General features: G+C 35.3%; 1 pseudogene; it reads left to right on the plus strand.

The window, feature by feature from the left end:
* The first annotated feature begins 2119 nt into the window (after positions 1–2119).
* LOC105059715 (cytochrome P450 89A2-like) lies at positions 2120–12271 on the plus strand (annotated as a pseudogene).
* The last annotated feature ends 4868 nt before the right edge of the window (positions 12272–17139 follow it).

Genomic DNA, 17139 nt, shown 5'->3' on the forward strand with positions numbered 1-17139 from the left:
ATGAGCAAAACAGAAGGAAAACAATAGAAAAAAAAGCCTACTTATACTACTCACAAACGACTGAGATTTAAGCCCTGCGCCATCGGATTTCGACATATGGCACACATCAAAGCTACCAAATCATGCAACTCTTCATCGCACCATCTCCAGATTGAGCCACATAGGCCAATTCTTGGGATACGATGTGGGACCTACTAACATACAACACATGGTAGACCCAATGGGCCTAGAGATGATTTTCGAATCTCCCTTCTTAGGTCATTACGATGCAATGCCTCGAGCCACCCAACCCTCATAAATATGGCGAGATGCATGAAGCAGCACATTAATGATATTTCGATATTTTTTCTATCAAATGCTACCAATTAGATCCCTAGGAAGAGAAGGTTGGGTTGGCGATTGATAACCGGTCTCGTGATCGGCTACTTTCTTCGTTTGAAGCAGCAAAACCACTTTGAACTTAAGAGTGGAGGACAAGTATTGCGAAGGTTATCCCCTTCTCGGATTTTAATCAAGCACCACCGAAGGGGCAACTTTAGATCTATATCGAAAAAAGATCTAAAAAACTAAGATGAAGTGACTATATGTCATCAATTTCTATCTGATTTCCAAGTCGAATATTTGTCGACCCCAAGTGTAGGACCTTACTGACGATAAGGGTGATGCTCGATCTGCGCTAACCCCCAGCCACCGATCTACTTAACCACATGGGCGATCCTTGGATACTCCCAAACAACTTTTGAAATGCGGGCACAATTTATATCTAACACTCACAACTAACAATCCTGACCCTTGAATTAGTGGGTAGATTCCTTATCCTAACAGCATGTTAGATTGTGGCCTAACAATCTAATGGATTAGGGATCCAACGGCCTACTGAATTTTGATATGACAAGCTATCACACTATTTTTATATAAAGAGATAATAAGAGGACCCTCATATAAATCCAACTTCAAGGAACACCCCTATGTGCTCTCACATTCTCTTTCTCTAATGTTCTCGAGCTCCAGTTGACTTAAGTATCGAAGGATCCTCCATTGATGAAATCCCTGCGAGAGTTGATTTTTTTAACAGGTTCTCCTTTGGTGTTTTGACCCACAGACTAGGGATGGTAATTCGTGTTCGCATGTCATAATGTATTGACATGATTTCGACATGAACACGAACATGATACGATTAATAAATGTATCAGAATTTTTCTACACATATATAAATATGTTTATTAAACATGTTATTTGTTTAATAGGATTATTAAACATGTCGTATCAGGTTAACACATTTACATGATATGTTTAATATGAATAATCTGTTTTACATAAAAAACATATTTTTAATGAATAAACTATATGTTTAAATAACATATTTTACATATATATAAACAACAATCAAGTGAATTATAACTCACACAAATATCATATAAATATATAATAAAATGAGAGAGAGAGAGAGAGTTGAGTTTGGTGGTTGTGTGGGACTGATATGTTTGTTTAGTTTTATTTTAAAATTTTTAATAAAAAAATAAAAATAATCATTAATTTTATAAAAAATTATAAAATTATATATTTTTTATATATAAATTAAATATATCATAAATAGATTTATAAATTAATATATAATAAAATATAAAATTTTTTATATTATTTACCGATATGATTTTCATACGAACCTATATAAATTCGATGCTGATACAAAAATTTTGTATCGGATCACGAAAATCTACAGTCGTTGGCTGAATGGGTACGCATCGTTTATGGTTGGCCACGTGACATTATCGGGGCCCTGATTCAAAGCCATGGAACTTTTCATGACATACAAACCTTTTTTTTTTTAATATTTTCCAAGGAGTGCTTGCCGCTCGGTCAGGCGTTATTTGCGAAGGCTGAAGAGAAGACAAACGAAAACAACTCGCCAAAACAGTCTTCGCATTAGGAGAAGCTGCCCTCCACTAACGACAAAACCATTGCCTCGGAACTTCTCGTGTCCAACCTTGAAATGGACCACCGCCACTTATATATATATATAGATAATGAAACACAGCCTATATATATATATAGGTCAGCTGGTTTACAAAACGCCAACAACAGAAACCAAGGCCAGAAAATAAGGAAGGAGAAAGAAATGGATATTTGGCTCCTCATCCTGATCTCCCTCTCCTTTGCCACCGTCCTCACTCTCCTCCACCAAGCCACCACCAGTGGAACCAAGAAGAAAAGGCTCCCACCCGGCCCCCCAACCGTCCCATTTCTGGGTATCCTTTTCTGGCTCTGGCGTTCCTTTCAAGAGCTGGAGTCCATTCTTGGGGAGCTCCACTCTCGCTACGGCCCTATCGTCACCCTCCACGTAGGCCCCCGTCCTACCATTTTCATCTCCGACCGCACCCTCGCCCACCGGGCTCTCATCGAGCACGGCGCCATCTTCTCCGACCGCCTCGCCCCCCTCCCTGTCTCCCGTTTCCTCGGCAACAACCAGCGTGTCATCTCCTCCGCCGCATACGGCCCCCTCTGGCGCCTGCTCCGCCAAAACCTCATCTCCGAGATCCTCCACTCCTCCCGCGTCAAGCTCTTTGCCCATGGCCGCTCCTGGGTCCTTCAAGTCCTCATCAATCACCTCCGATCCCAAGCCGATTCAAATGAAGCCGGCGCGGTCACTCCCATGGAGAACTTTCAATTCGCCATGTTCTGTTTGCTAGTTCTCATGTGCTTCGGTGAGAAATTAGACGAGAAGGCCATCAAGGACATCGAGATCGCAACTTGGAGCTTAGTACTCTACAGCAACAAGCTTAACGTCCTCGCCTTCGCTCCAAGAATTTCAAGGTACATCTTCCGGAATAGGATAAAGACATATCTCCAAATGCGTCAGAGAAAGAGAACTATTTATCCCCTTAATTAAAGCTCGAAAAAAATACAAGAATCAGCAGCAGCACAAGTGTGATAGCCCAGCCAGTCCAAACAAACAAAAAAAAAAAAAATGATGAAGACTCTCACGAAAAATTTTTTTCTCCCGACCAGCTCCTAATTGAAGTCAAAAACTTCACCAGAGAGGAGTCAAACTCCTTTCCTTTAATTCTATTTAAAGGGGAGACCTTTTTCCCTTCTTCCTACCAAAAAATCCCAGGGCAAAACGGCGGCAATCGCCAGAAATTTCTTACGGAGACCCATCGCTGTGCCGTCTAATTTTTCGTCGGAAAAACTTCGCCGACGACGGAGGTAAGCCTCCTCCTCTTCCTCTCTTCTCCCCCTTCCTTCCCGTGCCGATGTGCACGCTCGTCGGCGATCGGAGTCGCCGGATTTTGTTGCGGAAGAATTTTCTTTTTTAACCGTTTTGCCGTCGCCGGTGGTCACCGCCGACCACCGGTTTGGCCCAATTTTCTTATCGGCGAGTCACCCCCTCCTGCCGACGGCCGCCCCACGCCGGCTGGCCACCCAATGAGGGGACCTCAGGGTCCCCTGTTTCAGCCCAAAACAAGCCCACGGGAAGAAGAAAAGAAAAAGAAGAAGAAGAAGGAAAAGAAAAAGAAAAAGAAAAGAAGAAGAAGGAAAAGAAAAGAAAAAGAAAAGAAAAAGAAGAAAAAGAAAGAAAAAAGAAAAGAAAAAAAAAAGAAAGAAGAAAAATAAAATGATAATAATATAATAATAATAAATAGGATTTTCTCCTCTTCCGTAAAGAAAAAGAAAAAAAAAAGAGAGAAAAGAAAAGAAAAGAAAAAAAATCATTAAATTAATTAATAAATAATGATATAAATAATAAAATATGAGAAAGAGAGTTTCTCTCTCTTTCCTTTCTCTCTTCAGCCTGAACTAGTATTTTCTCTCTCTAAAATTGGACTTTCTCTCTCTACTTTCTCTCTCTAGAATTCTCTCTCTAGATTATCTCTCCTAAGATTTCTAGAATTTTAAGAAGAATGATGATGAATTTAAATGATTCTCGTAATAAATTTTTGATCTGTGATCGTCGGACGATACACCGACATCCACTTTGATCAGATCAGGTATTTTTAGATTTTATTTCTCATGATCTTATTGAATTATCCACATGATAATTTTAGCATGATTTGATCTGATCGATCAGAATTTGTTGAATCATATTGTCTGAAGAATTCAAGATGAGTTTTCTCTCTCTAGAATTTTCTCTCTCTAAAATATTCTCTCTTGATTGATTCTCTCTCTAAAAAAAAAAAGGTTAGTGAATGAAAAAATTTCTTTTAATAAGTCTGATCTGATTTTAATGAAGAACCCTGATCTATTATTGTCAGACAGCGTACTGTCACCCACCTTAATCAGACCATGAATCTTTAGATTTGATCATCCATGATTCCGATCTAGCCATGATTTGATTTGATCATGTTGATTTCACCAATTGAGATATTGGACCAATCGTAATGTTGGATTGTGTCACCTGATCAATTTGAATTGTACCTCATGAATTCTCTCTCCTCTGATTTTTTCTTTCCACTTGATGTTATGAAATCGATGAAGAAACCTCGGTCCTATCACTTCGAATCCGATTTGATCTGACAGTCCAACTTTGGATCATTTAGGTCCTAATTAGATTTTGATTAGATGAAATTAGATGATCGGACCCAATCTAAACTGTTGAAATATGGTGTTCGTATTCTTTCTAATTATTGAAATTGATTCTATATAGGATTGTGGATGTTTGATCATGGGATATCGCGATATGATCTATGAATAGAATTTTTGGAAGAAAATTTATAGAATTATGTGGATTTATTGGAATGCGTTTGAGGTAAGTAATATTTCACTTTTTCTAGATTTATCGGCAAATTATAATGTATTCTACTGACATGATTTGTGAAACGATGCATGAATTGAATGAATGGTATTTTATTATGAAAATATCTTATTTGAAATGTTATGATGAAGCATGATTGAACATATTGATTTCATGATGCATTATATTGATTGATTTCGATACTACATGATTATATGTTTTATTATCGAAATTAGAATATGAAACATGATTTATGAAGAATTATGATATAAGAAACAATAAAAATTGACAACCTGACTATGTAAAGGACCCTGCCAATGGGGGCATATACGTTGGCAATTGATTGTCCTGAGAGTTTATGTCGCCAGCGAGACCAGTGACATGTCGCCAGAGAGACCAGCGACAAACCGCCAGAGAGACCAGCGGTTCCAAAGGACATGGCTGCCAGATGATTCGCAGCCTACCGCAAGCAGAACGCGGTATTATGATCCTGCCACAGAAAAAATGTGGTCATAGCTCATGGTTGACGAAAAGAATTGAAGAACAAAAGAAATTGAAATCTTGAAAGAAACTTGAATTTTCGAAAAAAAAATGAATTTGACATGAATTATATTGCATAATTGAAATTGATTTCGAATTGATGAACTCTATATGCTTATTTTCTATAAATGATTATTTACTTATATGCCTGATGAAATCGGTTGAGAAGTGATCGTTGCTTACTGGGCTGTCTAGCTCATTACCTCTTATTTTACTGTTTTTACAGATGTTGAGGAATTAAGATGATACAAGATATGAATAGAAGAGTGATCAGAAGCAGAATCTTCATACTTTTATTTTAGGTTGAAGGCTTATTGAATTTGATGCAAAGCCTTTGAATTGTTGTTGAATTTATTGAGATATTAAAGAAAAAAAAAATTTAGGTCGTTATATTTTAGATTTAAATTATTGACTAATTATTCCGCTGTTGTTTTAGGATAGTATGATAAGATGCCTTGCATGCTTATGGGAAGAGTTTTCTATGAGTATGCGGCGGTTGCCATGACCCTCGATTCAAAATCTCGGGTCGGGGGCGTGACAATTATATATGGTATCAGAGCATAAGTGGATGAATTATGAAACATAGAATCAGATATAGAATGGGTGTTAGTGGATAGACACCAGGGACATTATAGTGTAGATCTTTGATGATTGTAGTGGGAGAAATATTTAAAAATTTTGATTAAACATTGAGTTATGTATAAAAAGATCGCAAGAGATTATGACATATGGAGTTTGAAATATGATGGATAATCTGCAGATCATGATATGATTAGTTAGATCTTGATCGAAAGTAATCACAAAAGGATTGACATAAAATTTTATTGTGCATTATGGTTATTCAAGTGAATCGTAAGTTCAAATTCGATGTGAGAATAATACTATGATATTACTTTTAGTTGAGAAGTTGACTATTATTGGCAAGATAAAGATTTGATAATAAAATGTTGTTCCAGAATGGGCTAAGAAATTTTTTTTTTATGATGCTTGATTGGAATATTTATCGAAATTGAACTTGGTATGTGGATCATATATATAAAGTGGCATATTAGGATGAATGTATATTTGGAGATATTGCAAAGAAGCCTATTTCTTATTGATGAAATCGATTATGAGGTTGTAGAATATTCATCGTACCGAAATCTTTAATTATCATCCTTAGATCTAGATAATAGATCTTATTATGTCTCTTAGAGACTACATGATGTGTATGAAATTTCAATTTAAAGATTTCGTATCTAAGTTGATCAAGAGATTTTCTAATATTATTGTTGAGGTTGTTAATGAAAAATTGATATCTTCATATTAAGATAAAAGATCTGATTTATATTTATTTCAGATTAAGGGATCCATGTGAATTTACAATTTAGAAAATTGAGATTTAGGAATTGATATGGAGTTCCTTTGCTTTTGTTAATGAGGTCCCTAATTGAATCTACTATTAAATGGAGATTTGATTTTTTTGAAGCTTGTATGATTGTTATGAAAGGATATTTAATAGATATTGAAGATCCTGATGATAGAAATTTTAGAAAAAAAAAATAATGATTTGAAATCCATATATATTCTGATTATGTCCAAATTTGGTGGAGCATCGAAGGATTTTCTCGTTGATTTGACTTATAAAGGTTTTTGATTTGAAAATTATCGAATTGAAGTGATATGAGAATTAAGATTTGATTCATATTGATTATAGTAAATCTATATGATGGTTTAAATATGATATTGGACTCAAGGGTTAATCAAGATTATTGTACACCAGTAAAAGTATGAATGAGAATCGAAAGTTAATCTTTGACTTCAATTGAAATTTAAAATTTTAGATCTTTTCTATTGATAAGATAAAGAAATAATTTGATCAAAATTTTTTTGGTGAAGCTAAGAAATTTTGATTGTTAGATCAGAGTGCGCAGCGGAAGCATGGTAATCTGGGTTACTTTGAGTAAGTCAGGAATGTTGATTCTTTGAGTCAAAGAATTATGATAAATGATATGGTTTGATACAAAAAAATTTATTGACATTAGAAAGAATAATATTTTAAAATTTTAAATTATTTTAGATATCCTAATGTGACTTTTTAAAAGTAGTGCTTCCACCTACTATGCTACAAAAATAATTAGCATCCTAATTTTAGGATGAGTGGACCTTTGATTTTAGATTTAGAATATTTAGAGATAAATTTTTTCTATCCTAGAATTAAATGTTATAATTTTCTAATTACTAGGAAGAACTTGAGATTGTTTATCGAATGATGATTTTGATCTTAGATTATTATACTCAAATATTTATCTCCAGGGTATAATGAAATTTGAAGTTTGAACTCTTTTGATCATTATTATTTCTCTAACTGAATGGAAAAGATTGAGGTTATCTATTGATATTGACGATTGTTTTACAAAAGATGGATTGGAGTTATTTATAATTTAATTTGATAATGAATCGATTAATTAAGAGTTGCTAATGTTTAGATAAAGAAAATTGATATACTTACTTAGAATAGAAACATTGATTTTGATTATAAGAAAAATATAGTTTTGATTTAGATCAATTTTTGAGTTATTGATTTTTATTATGGAATGACTTAATGATAAAATTTGCTTCAAGAATTAGAATATTTAAGAGTTTGAGGGTTTGAGTAAGAAAATTTCGATGACTAGAAATAGTGATATTGATTCAATCAACAATGGTGATATTGATCTTTATGAAATAACTTAATGATGAAGTTGTATCGAGAATTAAAATATCAAAAGCTCGAGAATGAGATTGAAATGATAAATCTTCAACCTTTGAAAGTACGAATAAGAGAAAATATTTTTTTGAATTTTGATTGATTAGGATGTCATCATATGATTCATAAGAAGTATGTTTTTCCTATCCTATGATGGGTTGAAATTAAGAGTGGTTAATATTTTGAAATAAATAAATGAATGATGATGAATAAAGTTCTTATGCAAAAATAGAGACATTGATTTTCTTCTACCTACAAGAGATAGATTTAATTTTAATTTGAGTCATGAGATATTGAATATTAATTTTTACAGGAAATGAGATCATAATTTTGAAATCTTGAAACATTGAAAATCTTTGAGACGTGGATCTTGATAAATAAGAAAATGAATGGTTCTGTTTCAGATAGATATTTGATGTACCGATTTTTTCTTATGAAATGATTTAAGAATGAATTTATATCAAGAATTAGAATATTTGTGGATGAGATTCAAGTAAGAAACTATGAAGACTCAGGTAAGAAAAATTTCGAGGACGAAATTTCTTTTAGAGGGGAAGAATGTGATAGCCCAACCAGCCCAAACAAACAAAAAAAAATGATGAAGACTCCCACAGGGAGTCTTCTTCTCCCGATCGGCTCCTAATCGGAGTTGGAAACCTCACCGGAGAGGAGTCAAACTCCTCTCCTTTGGTTTTATTTAAAGGGGAGACCCTTCTCCCTTCTTCCTACCAAAAAATCTCGGGGCAAAACGGTGGCAATCGCCGTAAATTTCTCACGGAGATCCATCGCTGTGCCGTCCAATTTCTCACCGAAAAAGCTTCACCGGCAATGGAGGTAAGTCTCCTCCTCTTCCTCTCTTCTCCCCCTTCCTTTCCGTGCCGATGTGCACGCTCGCCAGCGACCGGAGTCGTCGGATTTTGTTGCAGATGAATTTTCTTTTTTTGTCGTTTTGCCATCGCCGGTGGTCACCGCCGACCACCAGTTTGACCCTCTTCTTATTGGCGAGTCACCCCCTCTTGCCGACGTCGCCCCACGCTGGCTGCACCGCCGGCCGGCCACCCAACGAGGGGACCTCAGGGTCCTCTGTTTCAGCCCAAAACAAGCCCACGGGAAGAAGAAAAGAAAAAGAAGAACAAGAACAAGGAAAAGAAAAAGAAAAAGAAAAGAAGAAGAAGGAAAAGAAAAGAAAAAGAAAAGAAAAAGAAGGAAAAGAAAAGAAAAAGGAAAAGAAAAAGAAAAAAAAATAATAAAATGATAATAATATAATAATAATAAATAGGATTTTCTCCTCTCTCTTCCGTAAAGAAAAAGAAAAAAAAAGAGAGAGAAAAGAAAAGAAAAGAAAAAAATTATTAAATTAATTAATAAATAATGATATAAATAATAAAATATGAGAAAGAGAGTTTCTCTCTCTTTCCTCTCTCTCTTCAGCCTGAACTAGTATTTTCTTTCTCTAGAATTGGACTTTCTCTATCTACTTTTTCTCTCTAGAATTTTCTCTCTAGATTATCTCTCCTAAGATTTCTAGAATTTTGAGAAGAATGATGATGAATTTAAATGATTCTCGTAATGAATTTTTGATCTGTGATCGTCGGACGATACACCGACATCTACTTTGATCAGATCAGGTATTTTTAGATTTTATTTCTCATGATCTTATTGAATTATCCACATGATAATTTTAGCATGATTTGATCTGATCGATCAGAATTTGTTGAATCATATTGTCTGAAGAATTCAAGATGAGTTTTTTTTCTCTAAAATTTTCTCTCTCTAAAATATTCTCTCTCTTGATTGATTCTCTCTCTAAAAAAAAAAGATTAGTGAATGAAAAAAAAATTTTTAATAAGTCTGATCTGATTTTAATGAAGAACCCTGATCTATGATTGTCAAACAGCGTACTGGCACCCACCTTAATCAGACCATGAATCTTTAGATTTGATCATCCATGATTCCGATCTAGCCATGATTTGATTTGATCATGTTAATTTCACCAATTGAGATATTGAACCAATCATAATGTTGGATTGTGTCACCTGATCAATTTGAATTGTACCTCATGAATTCTCTCTCCTCTGATTTTCTCTTTCCACTGGATGTTATGAAATCGATGAAGAAACCTCGGTCCTATCACTTCGAATCCGATTTGATCTGACAGTCAAACTTTGGATCATTTAGGTCCTAATTAGATTTTGATTAGATAAAATTAGATGACCGGATCCAATCTAAACTGTTGAAATATGGTGTTCGTATTCTTTCTAATTATTGAAATTGATTCTATATAGGATTGTGGATGTTTGATCATGGGATATCGCGATATGATCTACGAATAGAATTTTTGGAAGAAAATTTATAGAATTATGTGAATTTATTGGAATGCGTTCGAGGTAAGTAATGTTTCACTTTTTCTAGATTTATCGGTAAATTATAATGTATTCTTCTGACATGATTTGTGAAACGATGCATGAATTGGATGAATAGTATTTTGTTATGAAAATATCTTATTTGAAATGTTATGATGAAGCATGATTGAACATATTGATTTCATGATGCATTATATTGATTGATTTCGATACTACATGATTATATGTTTTATTATCGAAATTAGAATATGAAACATGATTTATGAAGAATTATGATATAAGAAACAATAAAAATTGACAACCTGACTATGTAAAGGACCCTGTCAATGGGGGCATATACGTTGGCAATTGATTGTCCTGAGGGTTTATGTCGCCAGCGAGACCAGTGACATGTCGCCAGAGAGACCAGCGACAAACCGCCAGAGAGACCAGCGGTTCCAAAGGACATGGCTGCCAGATGATTCGCAGCCTACCGCAAGCAGATACGCGGTATTATGACCCTACCACAGAAAAAATGTGGTCATAGCTCATGGTTGACAAAAAGAATTGAAGAACAAAAGAAATTGAAATCTTGAAAGAAACTTGAATTTTCGAAAAAGAAATGAATTTGGCATGAATTATATTGCATAATTGAAATTGATTTCGAATTGATGAACTCTATATGCTTATTTTCTATAAATGATTATTTACTTATATGCCTGATGAAATCTGTTGAGAAGTGATCGTTGCTTACTGGGCTGTCTAGCTCATTACCTCTTATTTTACTGTTTTTACAGATGTTAAGGAATTAAGATGATACAAGATATTAATAGAAGAGTGATTAGAAGCAGAATCTTCATACTTTTATTTTAGGTTGAAAGGCTTATTGAATTTGATGCAAAGCCTTTGAATTGTTGTTGAATTTATTGAGATATTAAAGAAAAAAAAATTTAGGTTGTTATATTTTATATTTAAATTATTGACTAATTATTCCGCTGTTGTTTTAGGATAGTATGATAAGATGCCTTGCATGTTTATGGAAATAGTTTTCTATGAGTATGCGGTAGTTGTCATGACCCTCGATTCAAAATCAAGGGTCGGAGGCGTGACAACACGGGCGAAGAAGAAAGGTACGTTTACTCTTACGTTGACTCGCTTCTCGACCTGGAAATCCCTGAGGAAGGGGGAAGGAAGCTGACCGAAGAGGAGACAGAATCCTTGTGCACGGAGTTTCTGAATGCGGGCACCCATACCACCTCAACGGCATTGCAGTGGATCATGGCGAATCTCGTGAAGCACCAGGACGCACAGGCGAAGCTAGTGGAAGAGATCGAGCGGGTGGTGGGGAAAGACGAGGAGGAGATTAAGGAGGAGGACTTGCAAAGGATGCCATATCTCAAGGCTGTGATCATGGAAGGGTTGCGGCGGCACCCGCCGGGCCACCTCGTGCTGCCCCACAAGGTGATGGAGGATGTGATCTTAGATGGGTATTTGATACCAAAGAACGCGTCGGTTAATTTTATGGTGGCAGAGATGAGTTGGGATGGGAAGGTGTGGGAGGAGCCGATGGAGTTCAAGCCGGAGAGGTTCTTGGCCGAGGGGTCGGGCGAGGGGGTGGACATAACCGGGAGTAGGGAGATCAAGATGATGCCGTTTGGGGTGGGGAGGAGGATGTGCCCGGGGCTGGGGCTGGCCATGCTGCATCTCGAGTACTTTGTGGCCAATTTGGTGAGGGAGTTCGAGTGGAAAGCTGTGGACGGGGAGGAGGTGGATTTGTCTGAGAAGCCGGGATTCACCATTGTCATGAAGAGGCCTCTCCGAGCTTGCATACTCCCACGGAGGAAGACATTGCTGTCTTGTGCTGAATCACTGCCATTTGTCGTTTAAATTTCATTTTTATTTTTTGTTAATTTTTATGGCAGCTGCTTATACGAGACATTGGGCTTTTGTGATGCTTAAATATTAAATAAGTTGACTCCTAAATCCTGTGATGGACTGCATGAGAACTAGGCTTAGTAATTACATCCGGTCCAGGCAGATCTGATCCGGGCTTAATGGGTCGAGTTGGCCAATATGTTGATCAAATTTTGATCCGATCCGATCCGCATTCGATAAATTTATATCTCGAATCAAGTCGGATTCGGATACTAGCCGTCCCGACCCATTATCCGACCCAAACTCGATCAGATCATATGTATATATACTGTTCAAATATGGGCTGATTGTATGAAATATGGGTCTTATAGATTTTAGACTTGGTTAAGGCCTCAAGAACTGAAGAGTAGTGGTGACTATTATTTAATACTTTTATTTTCATCTAGAAAATTTCTTTTAGTTGGAGCAGAGACCCGATTGGAAAACCGGATACTCAATTAGATAGGGTATGAGTAAAGAAAGTATTGATCCAACGAGTCACGGGTCAAATTCGGATCAAGATGCTAGGATATCGGGTCGGATTCAGGTTGATCCAAATTCGCACTCGATCCGATCTATTGCCAAGCCTAATGAAAACTGCCCATGTAATGAAGTCTTAGAACTTTCTACTTCGTCAACCAAAAAAAAATACAATCAGTGATGTAGACATTGCTATTATATTGCATTTATACAAGCAGCTTATAGACAAGTCATTCTTCATAGCTTATTATTACGATCAAAGGCTTCTAGCTCAAGCAACTCGATCTTTGGATGTTAGTTTTTGAGAGCTCAACTTTTGGAGATCAGTTTTTAGAGGTTGGCTTCAGAGGTCGGCTTTTGGGAGGTCGTCTTTCTGATGACGCCGACCTTTTAAGTTCGACTTTAGGTGCTTGGCCTTCAAGAGCTCGATCAACTTCGAGAGGTTGGTCTTTGGAGGTCGGTTTTGGAAGCTCAGTCTTTAAGAGCTCAATTTCGAAAGCTCAGTCTTTTGAGGTTGGCTTTGAGAGCTCAGCTTTAGGAGTTTGGCCTTCTGATGAGCTGATGAGCTTGATCTTCTGATGAGCTCGATCTTCAGTGGTCCTCAACTTTTTGATAAGCTCGACCTTAGGCTCATCTTGGCCTTGAGCTTGAGTTATCACCTTAGCCTCAGCCTCAACTTTGTGTGCTTATAGATATGAACTTGTAAAAAGAAAAAAAATTAGAATGATGGATGAGAGCTTAAGAGCCTCTCACTATGAGAGCTTTGAGTTATAGAAGTTTTTTTCTTTGAAAACTCTCTCCTTTTTTAGATCCCTTGGCCATATTTATATCGGTATGGAGCAAGGATTTATTATAGTTGGAGCTAGAAACTAAGGGATGAGACATAACTCTCTTATTATGAGCCATCATCTTCTTTCTTTATTTGGATTTAAATCGATCATAATCATCCTTCTATTTTGGGATTTCTCTTAATTGCAAAGTTGTAACTACTTGAAATTCAAATCTTTATAAAACTGCTAGCCACGTGCCATCAATGATAAGGAGGGCTAATTTATATGCCATATCATATGCCCTCCACTTCCAAGCTGGAGTCAGAAAATTTGTTTTCTTGAGCTTGAGCAATGGAAATAGTCAGATTACAATTGACCTATTTATGATTAAAAAATTGAGTGTTATTTAAAATAATTTTGGTGGTGCCTATACTTTATTTCTTTTGCTATGACTATATTTGAGGTTAGCTCGAAGTTTTGCCCCTCAGTTAACAATCGAATATGTCCACATTTGATCTTCTGCTTGAGTGATCACATGCATAACTTTTTGCTAAGTCTTCTCATCGATCTGAGGATCAGTATTTTAGAAATCTCAGACAAAGTTGAGGTATCTCTAGTCAATTATTCTCATCAGTTCGAAGATCCCACCTTAGGTCGAGGTATCTGCTTGCAGTTGGTTGACTAGAGCCAGAGCCAAAGCTCATACCTTTCATTGAATCAGTTCTCATTCGACCAAATTGAATCATCTCAAGCCAAAGCTGATACTTTTTATTAGATCGGTGCTCAGCCAATCAAGTTAAATCATTCGAGCTTAATCTCATATCTTTTATTAGGTCGGTGCTCAGCCGAGCAAGTCGAATCATCCTGAATCAGAGCTCATACCTTTTATTAGGTTGATTCTCAGTCGATCAAGTCAAATCATCTCGATCGAAGCCAGTTGATTATTCTCATAATCAGGATTTAGAGGTCCTACCTGGAGCCAGGGTGACATCAGTTGATTTTCCTTAGTTGCTTGGATGGATCCAAATCCTTAGTTGATTTTTCACTCTCCTTGCTTCCAATATTTGGCTCACTAGGTCTTCAGCTCAACTCGTTTCTGATACAAAGAGTGATTTGTAGAGATCTTTCTTAGTTGGCCAAGTTTGGCGTCTACTCGATTTGTATCCAATATGAGAAGCACATTATCATCTGCTCGACTTGTACCTAGCATGAAGAGCATTGGGGGTCCCTATTTGGATTTTCTCTCCTTCTCGATTAGCCAAGGTTAGCTTATGATCCGAGGTAGATCTTTTATTGCTTCACATTGAATGTTGATCTCGTAATAGGAAGATACAAGAAAAGTAAAAATATGCTCAATGAGGAGCCTTGGGGGTCCCTATTTGGATTATCTTCCCCTCTCGATTAGCTGAGGTCGCTTGTAATATAGGGTAGATCTTTTATTGCTTTATATTGAATGACGATCCCATAATAGGAAGGCATAAGAAAAGTGAAAATATGCTCACAATCAATGTAAGATTAATGATGCTCTCCTTTCTATACCATAATAGGTAGTAAACACTAAGGACTCGTTGGATTCATAGAAAGAACTTTTTTTCTGGGAAGTTACTTCCCAACAAATTATTTCCTAGGAATATGATGCTTAAGAATATAGTTTTAGTATGTCTGATTCATTATGGAAAAGTGACTTAGTTCGAAATGATTTATATTTGATTGAGCATATATTTTTTTAAAAAATTATATAAAATATTTATTATACTTTTAATAGATATAAGACCATATCTTTTCTCTCAAATTTTATATAAAAATTAATATAATATTTTTTGATAAATATATAATATAATATAATATTAGATCATAATAATTTATTATATTAATATAATATTAATATATATTGACATAATATTAATATTTTTAATATAATAAATTTATTTATATAGATATTAAATTAATATTAATATTAATATTAATATCAATAAAATATCATATTAGTATAAATATTAAAAGAATATTAATATATCATATATATTATAATATTTATATTAATATAAATATTATATTTTATTAATATTTGTATTAATATAGATTTAATATGATATTATATTAATATTTATAAGGATAATATTAGAAGGATATTTTAAAAAGAAAAAAGAACTACTAATTTTCATCTTATGGGAAGTCTCAAAATTTATCTTTTTTATGGGTACATATTTTTCATGAAACGTTTTCCATGGGAAGAACTTTTTATATTCTCTCTTCTTTTAAAACTCCAACCAAATAAATGGACTCCCTTCCACTTTCAAGGAATTGCCACTTCCCCCTTTTCCCTTCACATGAACCAAATGAGTCCTAAACTCTAAAAGAGTTCAGGTGGGTTTGCAATCAAAATTAATCAAAATTTTAACTTGCTTAATAATGAGCCTGCCATATTTAAGGGTGATAATGTACTCCGCTCTATCAAGTATCCATCTTAACTCAATCCTAATAGAGAGGATTTTACACATTCCATAGCAGATTTGGGGTGGATGTGGATAATGATAAAATTCACACCGAACCCAACTTAGATATACATAACACTTAGCAAATCTCCTAATCATCCTAGGTCCTTGTCATTTCATTGGTCAAAAAATTAAACATATGGAAGGTTATATACCATGATACTATTAAATTTATGTCTTAAAAGTCAATTGTTGGCTGACATATTTTGTAGTTCCAGGACTTAATCTTATACTTATAATATTTTTATTATGAATAAAAATTTTTTTTAATTCAATTATATTTATGTGTCCATGATTTGTTCTAGAAATTAACAAAGATGATTTTTGTATATTCTCAAGGCGTTGAGAATTTGAGATATATATTAATTAATGGTTAGTTTCAAAATACTCCCAATCAAAGGATTGTTACGGAGGACAGTAATCAATCCATTCAAGATTAGTGCATATTTACCTACCTTATGGATAGATGAGTCTCAGATCTGCAGTGTAGGGATACTGAGATGAGAGTGCGGATAGTTGTTAGAGAACAACTTGCACTGAGCATGACCAACATGAAAAATTACTTGGATGTCTACTCACTTATTAGTGGCCTTCTCGATGCTGCAGTGATGTGAATGATCCTTTGATCTGCAGTATCATCGGCTATTCAAAATGAGGCTACTGAGTTTGACTGCACATTTTCTTGATCTCTAGTCATTTGGATCCTTGCTATGTATGTTGGCTACAATAGATTCAGGTTCGTTGTTAGGAGTATGATACACCTAGATAGAATTTATTAACCTTGGTGGAAAAGGAGAGTCCTATGCGACTTGTGAGACTGAGTTCAGAAAGTCTTTGGCCAAAGCAAGTGTGAATACTGAAAAAAAAATTTATGGGATTCATAAATGAACTCCAGTCGAGTCAATCTAATATATGACTGATGATGGATTCTGACAAGTTCTCTATGACCTCCATCAAGTCGAAACTCACAATAGAAAGACTGAATTATACGATAACTACACCTAGAGATTCAGACTTTCATTCTACTGAATTGCCACTACATACTGCTAGGTGTCACTAGTGGATTGTGGGACTCATCGAACGTCATCTTGATGATTGATGACCCTCAAAGGGTAGAGCTAGAATTGTTCTAACCCAT

Source organism: Elaeis guineensis, chromosome 16 (assembly GCF_000442705.2).
Source record: "Elaeis guineensis isolate ETL-2024a chromosome 16, EG11, whole genome shotgun sequence".
Lineage (NCBI taxonomy): Eukaryota > Viridiplantae > Streptophyta > Magnoliopsida > Arecales > Arecaceae > Elaeis > Elaeis guineensis.